Consider the following 15,140-nt stretch of genomic DNA (forward strand, 5'->3'; position numbering starts at 1 on the left):
TGTCCGTTTTGTTCCAAGCACTTTACTTTGAAATGTTTTTATGTTGTTATTATTATTTTTATGAATCCACATCAGTGTTCTCTCTCTCCCTCCCCCCCTCTCTCTCTCTCTCTCTCTCTCCACCCCTCCCTCCCTCCTTCCCCCCCGACACATCCTGTTTGATTACGAGACTTCCCATTGGCTCCTGCCGCTGTCTTTCTGTCTTGTCAGTTGAACTCATTGGACAGGTATAGCCCTTCACTAAGTCCCTCCCCAACCCATCCTTGTCCAATAGGCACGTTAGCAGCGAAGAAAGCTTGACCTGCATAGCAACCGTTGCTAAACTATTTGGATTGGCATTGGACAATCGCTTTTTGGGGTGGGATTTAGTGAAGGGCTAATTATTGCTGGAAAAAAAACGATGAATTCCAAAAGAAGCTGACCTGATATCTGAAGGTCAGTTTACTGTGAGCTGTTCTCCACAGAATGTATCTGTCACGACAACTGCTGTTAGATTCAATTTTTTTACAGTGTAACTTTCCTTTTTCTGAATCCATTATTTAATAATGCCTACATGTCTGTCAGTTGCCCTGTTCTGTGCGTGCGTGCGTGCGTGCGTGCCTGCGTGCGTGCGTGCGTGCGTGCGTGCGTGCGTGCGTGCGTGCGTGCGTGCGTGCGTGAGAGACGTACAGCTCTGCTCTCAGCTTCATTTTGTGTCTTGCTTCTCTTTTATCTGAGCCAAAGCAGTGTTGATTTTGTCGACAAACTATGACGAAAAATGTTCGTCGACTGCCTTTTTACACTGACGATAAACTAAATGGAAATAAATGACTAAGTTACTAAGCTACGATGACTAAAACTAAGACTAGTAAATATATTGACAATTTCGTCGTCAAATAAAAACTAGACTAAAATGTTAGGGAGGGACTAGTGGACAAGAGATCCAGTATAAGTCATTTTACACTGCATGCTGAAAATAGCCGATCTACCTATTACGACAGCATCAAGGCCCGCCAAAGCACATTTTAGTCGACTAAATCAACTGTAGATTTTGTCGACTAAGATCTTATGATATTTAGTTGACTAAAACTAGACTAAACATTCCGGGTGACTAAAATGTGACTAAAACTAAATTAAAACTATTCAAGAGACTCTGACTAAAACTAAAATCAAAATTTGCTGCCAAAGACAACACTGAGCCAAAGACAACCACACCACTAATTTGAATATTAATCAAAGGACTATGACAATTTGTTGCCAAAATTAACACTGGTTGCTACTATCATGCTTTAAGTGGTATATTTCATTGTCATATCCATTGTCTCTTAATAATAATAACAATCCACAGTGTCGACACACACAGGAGGCCTTTGCTACAGTATGTTTCAACTGTCAGGTGAAAATAAGTGGTTTGGACTCCTCATGCATAGAAGGAAGCATGAGGTCAGTCCGTTGCTCTCCCCAGGTTGGCAGAGGGAGTGATTACATTAGATAAATTGACCCCTGGGTGAAAAAAAATGGGTTACCAAAATTGCGAGATGAAATTAATAATAATAATGATGATGATAATAATAATTCCCCAAAATGCCCCAAATGTATTATAACTGAGCCATTATCGCTAGGGCCGGGACTTTAACGCGTTAATTGAGATTAATTAACTACAGAAAAATTAACGCATTTAATCGCACCTTTTTTTCCACCGCGGAACGTTTCTCACTGGGTGCGTTTCTAGTAGTACTGAATAGGCTGCGGCACGTGAGCAGCAGCAGTTGTTCACTACACTACAGGCTACAGCCATGCTACAGCTCCGTCAGAAAGCCCAAAGTCCAAACCCAAATGAATCGAATGAAGAAGCCGCTTATATCGCTTTTGCTCCATGGATGGGACATTTAGATGTAAAAGCTATCGGATGGACGCGTGGATAGCGGCATGGCTGTGTGCAATGTCAGAGTGAAAGGATCCATTTATGACCAACGTTAGCTTCTATGCTAGGCTTGCTAGCTGCTTCAGTTTAACATGTCTCACAGACCACCTGAGACGCGCGGTGATTTCACCACAGCACGAAGCTGTCAAGCTGTCCTCGATGCGAAACATACTGAAGTAGCAAGCGTGGGTCAGCCCCAACCTCATGTGAAATGTTTCCCCCATAATAAAGTTGTTTTTATTTGTTCTCATGCCCCGCCATGTAAAGCACATTTGAGTATTCATATACACACTGAAGACACTATATAGGCACTTGCAACTCTTGTTTATCTGTTGGGATAAAAAAGTTGTATTGCTTAAAGGGGAATACCACTCATTTTCAACATTTTTCTATGTTGTTGTGTGCACTGGAAATAATAAAGTCACCCCATTATGTGTTGCCTATAGAACTGGAGGTCTGAAAAAAACAGTAACATTATGAAGTACATCTCAGTGACATCACAAAAATGTACTTCATAATGTTACTGTTTTTTTCAGACCTCCAGTTCTAGCACACAGAATGGGGGGGGACTTTCTTATTATATCCACACAACAACTCTAAGGTATATTAATGACAGTAAAATGTTGAAAATGAGTGGAATCCCGTAGTCACTATTCACTGGGATACCAAAAAACATTTGAAAAAAAAGGTTTCTCACTGTTCTCGGGTTGAATATTGATATGCGATTAAAATGCGATTAATCGAGATTAATTAACTACAAAGCCTCTGATTAATTAGATTAATTTTTTTAATCGAGTCCCAGCTCTAATTATCGCACAAATAAAAAGTGCGTGAATTTACTACACTCCCCCCTGGCTGCTGATTCGGGATATGTACAAATGGAATGGGTTCCATTTGTACACTCTCAGAGTTACAGACCCATAATAAGGGTCCATTTGGTTCCTAACTATCATTTAGCTAGGGACCCCCTGGAACTCCCCCAAGGACCCCCGGGAGGTCCCCGGACCCCACTTTGGGAACCACTGATGTAGGAGTCTCAGACAAGGTTGTTTCCTCTAACTATACGCAGTTTCTTTGGTGTGTGAAAATTACATTATTTACAAGTGTGGTTTGTTTGTTTTTCGGCTGTGGTGTAAAGTAACTAAGTACTTTTACTTAAGTACTGTACTTAAGTACAATTTTCAGGTATTTGTACTTTACTTGAGTATTTCCAATTTCCAGTACTTTTACTTCTACTCCACTACATCTCGGAGACAAAATTTGTACTTTTACTTCACTACAATTATTTGAAAACTTTAGTTACTATAGTTACTTTGGCGATTTTAATTTTGATTAGAAAACATACATTAACCACTTCAACCCTATACATTTCGGCCATTTGAAAATAGCCGAGCTTGTAGATCTGCTATTTTCAATAGATTTTGTACACATTTTGAACTTGTGAAATGGCACATTCTGCACAATGAGTACTTTTACTTTTAGTACTTTAAGTACATTTTGATGCTGATACTTTTGTACTTTTACTTGTAACAAAGTAGTTGTAAATTGCAGTATTGGTACTTTTACTTAAGTAAAACAATTGAGTACTTTTCCCACCACTGGTTTTCGGCTGTGTGTACGATAAGTTTTCGATCATTTTTTTTTAAGCCTCCAGTTACGATAATTCAACAAATTCCATCTGGCAACACTGTTTTTCTCCGTGAAATATGTGATCTTTTTCTTTCTTTTTTTTAACATTTAAAGTCATAATTCTGTGAGTGTGATTGTTTTGGTGAAGAGTGGCTGCTTTAATGTTGAAATACTTAACTTATTTATAAACGTACAGTAGTGTCCTGTTTAGAGGAAGTTAAGCTCCATAATTATTCTTCTTGCTGTTGGATAATAATTAATTAATATTAATAATAATAATGATGATGATAAAAAAAAAAGTCAGATGTGATTGCACTGCCACCCAGTGGCGGTCTCTTGTTGCTGCGTCAGTGTTCTGAGATAAACTGAGGACAAAAAAAAAAAAAGAAGTGTGCAAGTGTTTCAATTAAAAAAATACGAGAAAAAACAAGTTTATTTTGTGTTAATTAATTAGTTCCACACATCATTTCCTTGATTGAAGTATTGATTGATTGATTGAAGTATTTATTAACAGTTTGCGACGACGACGACTCAGACTTTATTTACGGGGGCCAGTTTTGAATTGCAGCCGTCCATAGGTGCCCTTTGAGAGTGGATTTGAAGGAGTCAAGGGATTCGCATGTCTTAATGGCTGTTGGTAGGGCGTTCCACATTTTGGTGGCATAGGAGCGAAATGTATTTAGTCCCTTTTGTTTGTGCCGAATCTGGGTTGTTGAACTCCCTCTGGTGTTGTGGGTGTGGACTGTATTGACATTAAGGAAGTATATTTACATCAAATAAGATTTACAATTTAGGCATTTATCAGACTTACAATAAGCAGGAACAAAAAATATAGTAATACATCAAATACATTAAAAAAGGTAATCAAGAATCATACGTAAGCTAAGAACCTAACAGTGGAATATCTATATAATGAAACATATACTGTAGCCTATATAGTGCTATATTTACATAAATGCTATCTAAGTTACATAAGTTGAGCCTTTGCATACGCCTGTAAGCTTAGGGATATGTCTGGCTAATTTGTCTAAAAGCGCCAAATGTTGTGCTTTATGTATCCCAGGGCGTGCTCTAATGATTTACCTATAGGGGGCGCCGCCACGCATGCACGCACACACACACACACCTCCATCTGTCTGAGGTCAGCATGTGTGATCAGATAAATGTCTTTCAACAGTTATCATCTGCACCTGGGCTGGGATCATTTTCAGAAAGGTGCCAACACACACACGCACGCACGCACGCATGCACACACACACACACACACACACACGCACACACACGCACACACACACACACACACACACACACACTCTCTCTACTTTAAACTATGGTGTGTGAAAGTAGTTCTCAATCTCTCCCGTGCCAAGGACACGCAGCGAAGAGAAGATTTTGTGTTTAAGAAAATACATGTCCCAGCATGCAATGCGGTGCAGCTCTTCAAAGCGGTCTGCTGTCCACGGGGGTCAGAGGTCATCTCACAGTGTCATGAAGCCGTTTCCTGTCATGTGACATCACAGTCACCCCCAAATGAACAGGACGTTGTCCTGTGGAGTCGGACTTGGACCCCCGTCTGAAAAGATACCAGAAGATTGTTAAGGAGCTTAACACTTTCAGCGCCTCCTGCTGGCCATTTGAAATGACCGCAGGGAGCCAACATTATCCCCTATATAGGCGCCATTCTATTACCTTCAATACAGCCCAATACAATGAGAGGAGGCACAAAAACTTTTTCGAGCAGCAACCTACATGTCTTAGGTTTCACAACAAGCGGTGACATGGCTGGTGCGATGCGATCAGAAATCACTGTTTACATCTGAACGCCGGGCGGTTTAGACTAAAACAACAACTTTGGAGTATTTTTCTGAGAAAACAAGCAACAAAGAAACGACAATGAGTAGATCCTTATGGGAGGCGCGCGCATTGTTCCTCACGATGGGAAGAACATGGGCGGCACTGGGCGCTGTCTAGCAGCTTGGGCAGCACGGAAGGTTAGTGTTGATCTTCGGCTGCATGGTACTGATATAACCCTTACTACACGCCAGCTGACAGGTTTTATTTGGTGACCTCCAGGGTTAAATCTTAACCCGGCATCTGACGGGTTGCGAGGCGATCTGGCGTCCATCGTGTTAATGGACCAACCAAATGGACCCCGTTTGTACACTCTCAGAGTTAAATTAACATTGATTTTACAATATAAATGGTGGTCCCAGAGATAGAAAGACCATTAAATGGGGGATCCGTAGCCTAATTCAGGTCAAACCGGGGGTCCTAGAAGAGCCATAACAATATATATCTCCTTGGCATGTGTTTTCAAATGGGGGGGTCCGCAGGCTAATGAGTATCATTCTGGGTAGAGATGTCCCGATACTGTATCGGTATCGGGAAAAGTATCGGATCGGCCCTTATTTGTCATATCGGATAATATCGGTATCGGTGAATATGCCAGTCTAACCACAGATCCGACACAGGGCTGGCACTATGGCAGGTAAATAAAATGTTGGGGCATGAGATCACAACACTGGTATCGGCATTCAGTATCGGCTAACACAGAAATTGAGGTATCGGGATCGGATCGGAAGCGAAAAAAGTGTATCGGGACATCCCTAATTCTGGGGGTCCTTGACATCAGGGACGTGCAGAGAGTGTTAGAGAGGCAGGGGCTGAAATCCTGTAAGAGGGCACTTTTGGACAAAAAATAGCTGATCTACAGTTGAGAGCTTGTAGATCAGCTATTTTCTGGGCGCAACCCAGAGTGCTGGGCGCAACCCAGCACTCTTTAGCTAGTGGAGATGCTGGTGTAACGACATGGATATCGAAACAAATTTGTTCAACGCAAAATGCTGCGTTCCAACTCCAAGTTCAGGAGACTTCGGGAAAAAAGCAATTCTCCTGAATGCTTGGGAAGGAGAGGAGTGGCATTTGCATTACTTTCACCATCAGTAAACGCTGCATTAGTGGTCTGGAGAGGGCAGTTGTTTTACAGACGGGTAAACGGGCAGGGGCTGGAGGCGGAGCCCCCTTTTTATGTCTATGTGTGCACGTCCCTGCTTGACGTGAAAAAGTACATGTTATAAAATGCTATGTGTGAAGTTCCATCCTCACCACTTAATGACAGCAGAGATGGTGACCAGGCAGTTAAACACTAAGCTCTTCACAAACAGCACTCTGAGACCCAACAGCAACAGCTGCTCTGTCCACCAACCTGCACATACACGTACACACACACACACACACACACACACACACACACACACACACACACACACACACACACACACACACACACACACACACACACACACACACACAGAGAGAGAGAGATGAATGGACAAACCTACGGTAAGCATATACGTTTATACAAGGGAGACCCCTAGCGGCCAGTAGCTGGTACTGAACAGTCACCATATCTATACTGTTAATATAAGATTATTCAGTATTTAACCCTTTATATATTATATAGAGCAGTGGTTCTCAACCAGTGGTCCGGGGACCACCCAGTGGTCCATGAGGGGGTTCCAGGTGGTCCCCATGCAGCTAAATGAGGGAGAGTTGGTAATGGTAACCAAATGGACCCTTATAGATCTTTAACTCTTGAGAGTTAAATTATTGCCGTTAAACATCTGCGATTCTTAATTTAAAAGAATTCTACACGGTTAGAGAATGTAGAAGAATTGTTATGCATGGAATTGTGGACAAATGATTAAAGGACACTTCACCACTTTTCAACGTATCTTCATATAATTGGTCCTTACTAATGTTCAAGATAAAAGAGCACATTTTTTTCTACTAAAAAAAAAAGGATGGACCTTGATGTGAAAAGGGTTGCAATCCACTTCAGTATTTAGCCATGTGAGGATATTAAAATGATATTATTAAAATGATATTCTAATGCCCTTACCACTGGTTGTCATTTCATTCTCTGCTTGATTACAGACGTCGTCATGTTCCTCATCTGAAACGGTTGGAATACATTCAGGTTACTGTTGATTCTGACAGCAAATTTTTGTCACAATTTAGTCCCTCTGGAGTGTGGAAATATAGTGTCCCTCTCCATCATCAAAGATGATTACACACGCACGCACGCACGCACGCACGCACGCACACACACACACACAGGGGTGGTATTTTAGATGGGTCCTGCAGGGACATTTTATGAGTCCCACTTCAACAACGTTAGGAGTCATATTTTGTAATTTTGACAAATTGCAGCATTTAACTCCCATTTCATCATATATGGCTGTAATAATTCAGATACATTTTCTACATGGATGAACATAACCATATTATGGTTATGTTCATCCATGTAGAAAATGTATCTGAAAGAAATAAACACAATTCTAAATCTGGCAATTGCAAAGAGCTATGCAAACAACAGCGCAAAGTAGGCCTAGCCCTATATATGTGTAACAGAGTTAAATAATTAGTTAAATTGAGTTGTTAATTTGCCCACTATTGTGTTGCACACAGACAGTCTGAGGATATGCAGTGGTCTAGTTCCAACAACAAATAGTGTCTTATTTGTCTGTTCCTACGCGCTATATATAATGTACCAACTATAACTTTTTTAATTTAATGTTTTGCTGGTAGTTCTTCTGTAATTGCAAACGCAATGTTGAGCCCAGTATGCTGCTATGGTATTCTCATTTCATTATTTTATTTGGATTTAAGACTATGTATATAATTTAAAAAAAACATGTATTCGAGAGGTTAATGTAATAATGTTATTGGTCAGGCTGAAAATAATTAGACAGATGCTACTGTTATTGGTCAGGCTATGCTGAGACAGTCTGAGGATATGCAGTGGTCCAGTTCCAACAGCAAATAGGGTCTTATTTGTCTGTTAATACAGAATAAACTGTCTCCTGAGGTTCCTGTTCGTTTTTTGTACACTAAAGCCTTTCCTTAGATTCATCATGTTGCTCTTTTTTCTTTTCATGTCCATGTATGTACTGTATATGCTTCGGTTCTATTATTGTCTTACACTGTCTATTTTTATGCATTTTCATTTGATTGTTGTTTATCCTTTGACACTGTAAAGCACTTTGTAAACGTTGTTTTCGAAAAGCGCTTTATAAATAAAGTTTATTATTATTATTATTATTAATTGACTACTAAAAGAAGTCCGTTACATATGCAAACATAAAGTAGGTCTACCGGTAAATAGCACCGAAATAAAGTAAAATAAAAAAGTAGGGATGCACGATTAATCGGTATATACATGCACATACATGGGCAACTGGCGGCCCAGGGGCCACATGCGGCCCACACCTTCACTTAATGTGGCCCTCAGGTTAATATCAGAATACTGATATACTGTATTGATTTCAGCTGTTTACAATTCCAAACCCGCTTTAATTACTTCATGACTAGTATTAAATGACTAGTACTTAATGACTAGTATTAAAATGTTATTGTCTTTTTGTGTCCAATGTAGTTATGTTAACAGTTTATAAAGTTAACATAACTATAACTAAATGCATTTGAAATTCAATAAAAAAGGTTACTTTTCAGGATTCCAATTAAAAAATAGCAAAAAAATATTCAGGTTTTCAATTCAAATATAGCAAAAATAGCCGATCTACAAGCTCAAAACGCGTCGCACCGCAAGCTTGTAGATCGGCTATTTTTGCTACGACAACAATATGCAACGTGGCCCTCTGGAGTGAGTGTGGAAATATAGTGGCCCTCTCCATCGTCAATGTTGCCCTCCCCTGGTATAGCATAATCGGAATTGCCCATATCGGCCATAAAAATGCCATCACTGAGGTCACACACTCCTACCCGAGGTCACGCGGCGCTGCGTTCTGATGACTCTGACCACGCAGCTGTACGACGGCCAGTCGCCGGCCGCCACGGTGATCGTGGCCACGCCTCGCGCGGCGTGGCGGCGGCGGTGCCCCCTAGCGGTCACCACGGAGAGACGCCCCACGGAGGCCGCTGACCTCCAGCTGACCTCCAGGTGGCGAGCGTAGCGCACGTCACGCGCACTGACCACACACACGAGCAGCGTCCAGCCCCGCCTGTCCCCCCCGAGGTGCGCCGGGCGAGCCACGGAGGACGACACCCATCCATGTACTGGAGAGAGAGAGAGAGAGATTTACAGTATTGATTGATTGAATATTTTATTAGACAACATATAAGTGCAAACAGCACAATGTACAGTCAAGCACAACTGTGGTCAAACGTCAGACCCTACTGTGGTCAAACGTCAGACCCTACTGTGGTCAAACGTCAGACCCTACTGTGGTCATTTTGAACTAATACATTTGACAAACACGAGTCATAACGTGTGTGCTGCCTGTCACTAGCCCCTTCGGAAATCCGAACAATGTCTACCCTGGATTTTTATGAAACAAACAAATAAATTGCAATAAAAGGATCTAAATAACCTCATTCAACTCACTTCTACCTGCAGGTGTAGTAGATTGAAAATGTGTTGATTTATTATAAAACAGATCTATTTTTGTTCCAAAGTATTTTGAACTAAGCCTTTATTTTGAGTAGCAGCTATTTTGGTATTTGGAGCAACGTTGTGGGTCCATCTAAAACAGTTATTATTATTATATTGCTTACAGCATCACATAGATCGATAGTTCTATGATCGACTATTGTGTTTTGGTGAATCTGTGATCGATTGTTTTGGTTATGTTTTTTATTGCTATGCTATTTGTGTCTTTGATTTTTTTTTGATGTATTAATGCTGTAAAGTGCACAGAGACCCCCTGGGGTGATTTTGTACTATAAATAAAATAAACTGAAACTGAAACTGTCTGTCTCAGTGGTTCCTGTATGAGAACTGGCGCCGGTTTCCTCTTCAGTACTAAGAGAGACACAGCGTCGTGTTTGTTTATTCACACATTGCTCCTTTTTACAGGTAAAACTGCCGTCAGACGGCTCAAAGTATGAACCGAACGTATTGAGAATTGTGTATGACGTTGTGAACTGTATTTCCGTTTGTTTATAGTCACTTTAAGAGCTTAATACAGACCAAATACTTGATGAAGTTTATTGTGGTTTCAGATCCGCATGGTGTACACTAGGCTCCGCCATCTTCTGTAGCTAAACACTGGTTTGTCGCATGCACGTTGTGTATAATGTTGTTTACATTTATTTCTGAACCACTTAGTTTATAGAACAGTGCAATACATTGGTGAATGTTTAAAACATGATGCATTAATAATTTAATTTGTCACAGCTAAAAGAATATGGACAACAAGTTCATGAAAGAGTAAAAGAGTCATTTGAAAAGTAAAAAAGAATAACTTATGGTTAAAAAGGGATAAAGAGTACAATGAGAAATGCATTTATATAATAATTAGTTAAAAACTGAACAACTGTTGATTTCATGTGTATGTTTACAGACATGCATTTGTCATGATTACATTTAAGCACTTTGATGCACTTCTACTAGTGTGGTAACGGTTCTATGCTTAAGCATACAAGGTGCCTTTCTTGATTAATGTAATATTGTGCCTTTACTTGTTACAGAATGTAATTTGGAGTAATTCATGTGAAGTGTGATTACAGTGTAGTGGTTCATCTGAACATTTACTGATGCATTGATGCTATTTACAGTGATGTGATGATTCAGGGTTAAAGGTCACATGATTAGTACAGTGGTGCTCGTGACATAATGCTGCTATTATTGTAAGACGAGAGAATGTATTTGTGATTGTACATGTATTTGATTATTGCTGAAATTGAGATACAAGTACTGTTTGTGTTTGGAAGAGAGACACAGCGTCGTGTGTTTGTTTATTCACACATTGCTCTTTTTTACAGGGGCACTACACAGGTTTCCCGAGCTCCCGACCCAAGACGTTAACCCGACGTTATACAAGCACCTCCACGAGGATTGGATCGCTTGGAGAACCTTCAATCAGCACGCCACCAATTAAAGTTAACAAGTATATCCCAGTGTATTTCTCAAAGACGACTATGAGCAGCCCCGGCAGAAAGAAGCCTACCCTGCAAGAACTGTGCATCCAATCCAGAGCAAGCTCAAGAAGAGCTTTTGAATGGCCGGGAGGTGTAATACCCGAGTGTATTAAATCCACGATCCACGTTCTCTGTCTGGACCCAGAAAGAGTTGACGACGGTGCTGGCCTGACATCAGCACTGATCGATGCACTGCCAAAGACGAAGACTGCCTGTGAACAACGCGAGACGGAGCTGACGGAAGCCATACTCACCATGCTGGTGTTATCAGGGTTCGATAGACCTCAAATTCAAAGCATAGTCGGAGCATGTGCCGCCGAACACGGACGTACCCATTCCACAGTGTTAGTTTGGGTATCTTACCAAAATGGCCGACTGCATGCAGCACCAGGCTCCCCTCCGGAGGCGGTTGAGTTGGTAAGGGAAATCTCAGCCCGAATGGTCGACGGGACAAATGCACTTGGTTGGTTGGCTAATCCCGTGGAGCTGGCAAGAGTGGAGCTCAACAGAGAAGATCTCCTTGCAGGACTCTTCAGTGCGCTGTTCTCATGTGCTATCAAGGTGTCTACAGGTGCCTCGAAGAAACACGAGCTTGAAGCGCTACTCTTCCAACTGAGGACGGACGGATGCATCCCGCAGCAGGTCGAGGTGTCGGAACTAGTCAGGCAGAAACTGATGAACACATTGAGTAACTTGTGTTACTCAATGCGCTTCCGCTATCTGATGGTCCTGATCTACTTTGAAGTTCTCAAGGAGGGAAAAATATCTTGGAAGATTGTAGTGGGACGCCTTGGGAAGCTCCTCGAAGGAGCAGGCCTGACAGCATACTGTCACATCAGGGATGTCCTCCGCCATCATGCCGTGGCAGCGGTACTAGATGGCGCACCATTCTATTCTGATCTTCTCAATTTCCGTGAAGCAGAAACTGAGGCTGTCCGCCTCGGAGCTTGGGCACCCTTCGTGAAGTTCCTTGGCCATCCCTCAGCCGTCTACTTTAGCGCTGGTAAATTCCAAATATTAATCCCGTTCCTGAGAGGATATTTTGAGGCAGTTAGCCCGACCACTGCCCAATCTCAGGTCTATCAGAAGTATAGGAGTCCAGCCGTGGAAAGCCTTGGAAGGTCCATAGGGAATCGTATCGGGAATCAATAAATCAGTAAAGCAGTGGTTCCCAAACTTTTTCATGTCAAGAACCCCAAAAATGTACACCAATTGACCCGCGGACCCCCATTTGAAAACATATGCCCGGGACCCCCATAAGAGAAGAATTTTACGGCTCTAGCTGTGATTCTCAACCCGTTTAATTTCAAGGAACCCGAGTTTGACATGCATTAGGCTACGGACCCCCAATTGAATGGCATTTCTATCTCTGGGACCCCAATTTATATTGTAAAATCAATGTTAATTTAACTCTGAGAGTGTACAAATGGAACCTTGTACACTCTCTGAGTTACAGACCCATAATGGTCCATTTGGTTCCAAACTATCATTTAGCTGGGGACCCCCTGGAACTCCCTCGGGTACCCCTGGGGGTCCCCGGACCCCACTTTGGGAACCACTGGCTAAGCTTATCCTCATGACCCAACGACCTGCAAACCTGGTCCAATTTGATCAAATCAGACCCGATGAAAGCACTTTTACAATTCTATTTGTCTAGGGGGCGAGTCCATCTCATTTGCGATGTTTTTTAGTTTTTTTTAAACCTTATTAAACCCATTCCAAAACACCATGCCAAATATCTAAAAGTAGATGCAAGTTGCACGGTTTTTGATTTTTACATATTCCCTCCCATTTGTCACACGTGCAGCTTGTATCTCCAAACATCACTGATTGTTAATATGTTCTTTTTGAGTGGTGTAAACCACTCCTACAACTGGCTTTTGTGTGCAGAAAAAAATGAGCATGGTTGCTATGTTCAAAATAATTTCTGACGTAATTAAATCACACCCGGGTGAACTGGATGACTGTAGCAACCATGCTCATTTTTTCTGCACAAAAAAAGCCAGTTGTGAAATCACATCCGGGTGTGATTTCATTACGTCAGACATTACGTCAGACCACAGCTGATCATGCTATATAAAACCTTACACCACTCAGTTCACACGGGTGTGATTTTTTAATTCCATGACAGCCATGGGCGTCTTTTGATAGCACCAGTGGACGGGTAACGTTGGTAACGGGGAGAGATGTGGGTACCAGACGAGGTGGGATCCTTTTCTGTTACCCATCTCTGTTATCCATCTCTCCCCTCATGTTTCTCCACGTTCTTCATTGGTTTGATTCATATACCAATATTTTATTCTTCTCACTTACAGTATCCTATAAAAGCAATTGTTTTAGGGATGATGTTATTTTGGCCTCCCTAGTACCCAAGAGTTACTCAACAGAAGTTATTTAGCTGTTGCCTTGGGAATTATCCTTTATATTACTATATTCGTCCCTACTTTCTTTTTTTTAATTATTTGATGATTATTATTTTTGGGGGCTTTTTCCTGCCTTAATTGAAAATAGGTTGACAGGAAATGGGGATCGAGATGTGTGTGTGTGTGTGTGTGTGTGTGTGGGGGGGGGGGGGGGGGGGGGAGGAGGAGGAGAGTCGAACCTGCGACACACTGTCAGGCTGGAGATTACCAGCCTAGGGGCCCAGACCGCTAGGCCGGTCCGGGCCTGTTCTTTCCTAATTTGGGCTATTTGTGTTTTTGTAACGTGCATTTTGTTTTCCTGCCAAGTTGTTAATAAACGTTTTTTTGAGAATTATTATTGGAATTAAGGAGTCGTTCTGAGTACTCATTTGGTCTTTCCATCCACATTTCGTACATTTCTTATTGGATATTTCAAGCTATGGTAACTGCAACTGAAATGATCAAGACAAGACAGATTCATATATAATGCAACAGCTGCTCACAGTTTGCACTTCATATGTAGACAAATGGATTTAGAAAACACAGTGTAGAGCAGTGGTCTGTGGTTCCCAAACCTTTTCATGTCAGGGACCCCCAAATGGATACTAATTAGCCCTGCGGACCCCCATTTGAAAAGATATGCCAGGGACCCCCATTAGAGAAGATTTGTATGGCTGTAGCAGTGATTCTCAACCCTGTTAATTTCAAGGTTGACATGCATTAGGCTACGAACCCACCATTTAATGGCATTTCTATCTCTGGGACCCCAATTTATATTGGAAAATCACTGTTAATGTAACTCAGAGTACACTCTGAGTTACAGACCCATAAGGATCCATTTGGTTCTCATTTAATAAATAATAATAATAATAATACATTTTATTTATAACGCACTTTACATTTAAAACCAATCTCAAAGTGCTACAAAGCAGGAAAAATAAGAATAAAAACAATTAAAACATTCTGTGATCACCTAAACAGATAAAAGGTTTAAAAGAAAAACACTGGGGACCCCCTGAAACCCCCTCAAGGACCCCTGAGGGTCCCCGGACCCCACATGGTGTATAGTTTGTATTACTGAGATGAATGAACTGTCCTCCTTTTCAACTTTTCAGCCATTGCCAAATGCAGAGAGTCAATCTAAGCTTAAAAAAAGAGGGTGACCCAAAATAAATTGCAACCGTAATTGTTCAAGGTGTTTTATGATCCTTAGGGTCATCCAAATAACATTAAAATTTGATTATTATATAAATTGTGGATCATGG

The sequence above is a fragment of the Electrona antarctica genome, assembly GCF_951216825.1.
Source record: "Electrona antarctica genome assembly, chromosome: 12".
Taxonomy (NCBI): Eukaryota; Metazoa; Chordata; class Actinopteri; order Myctophiformes; family Myctophidae; genus Electrona; species Electrona antarctica.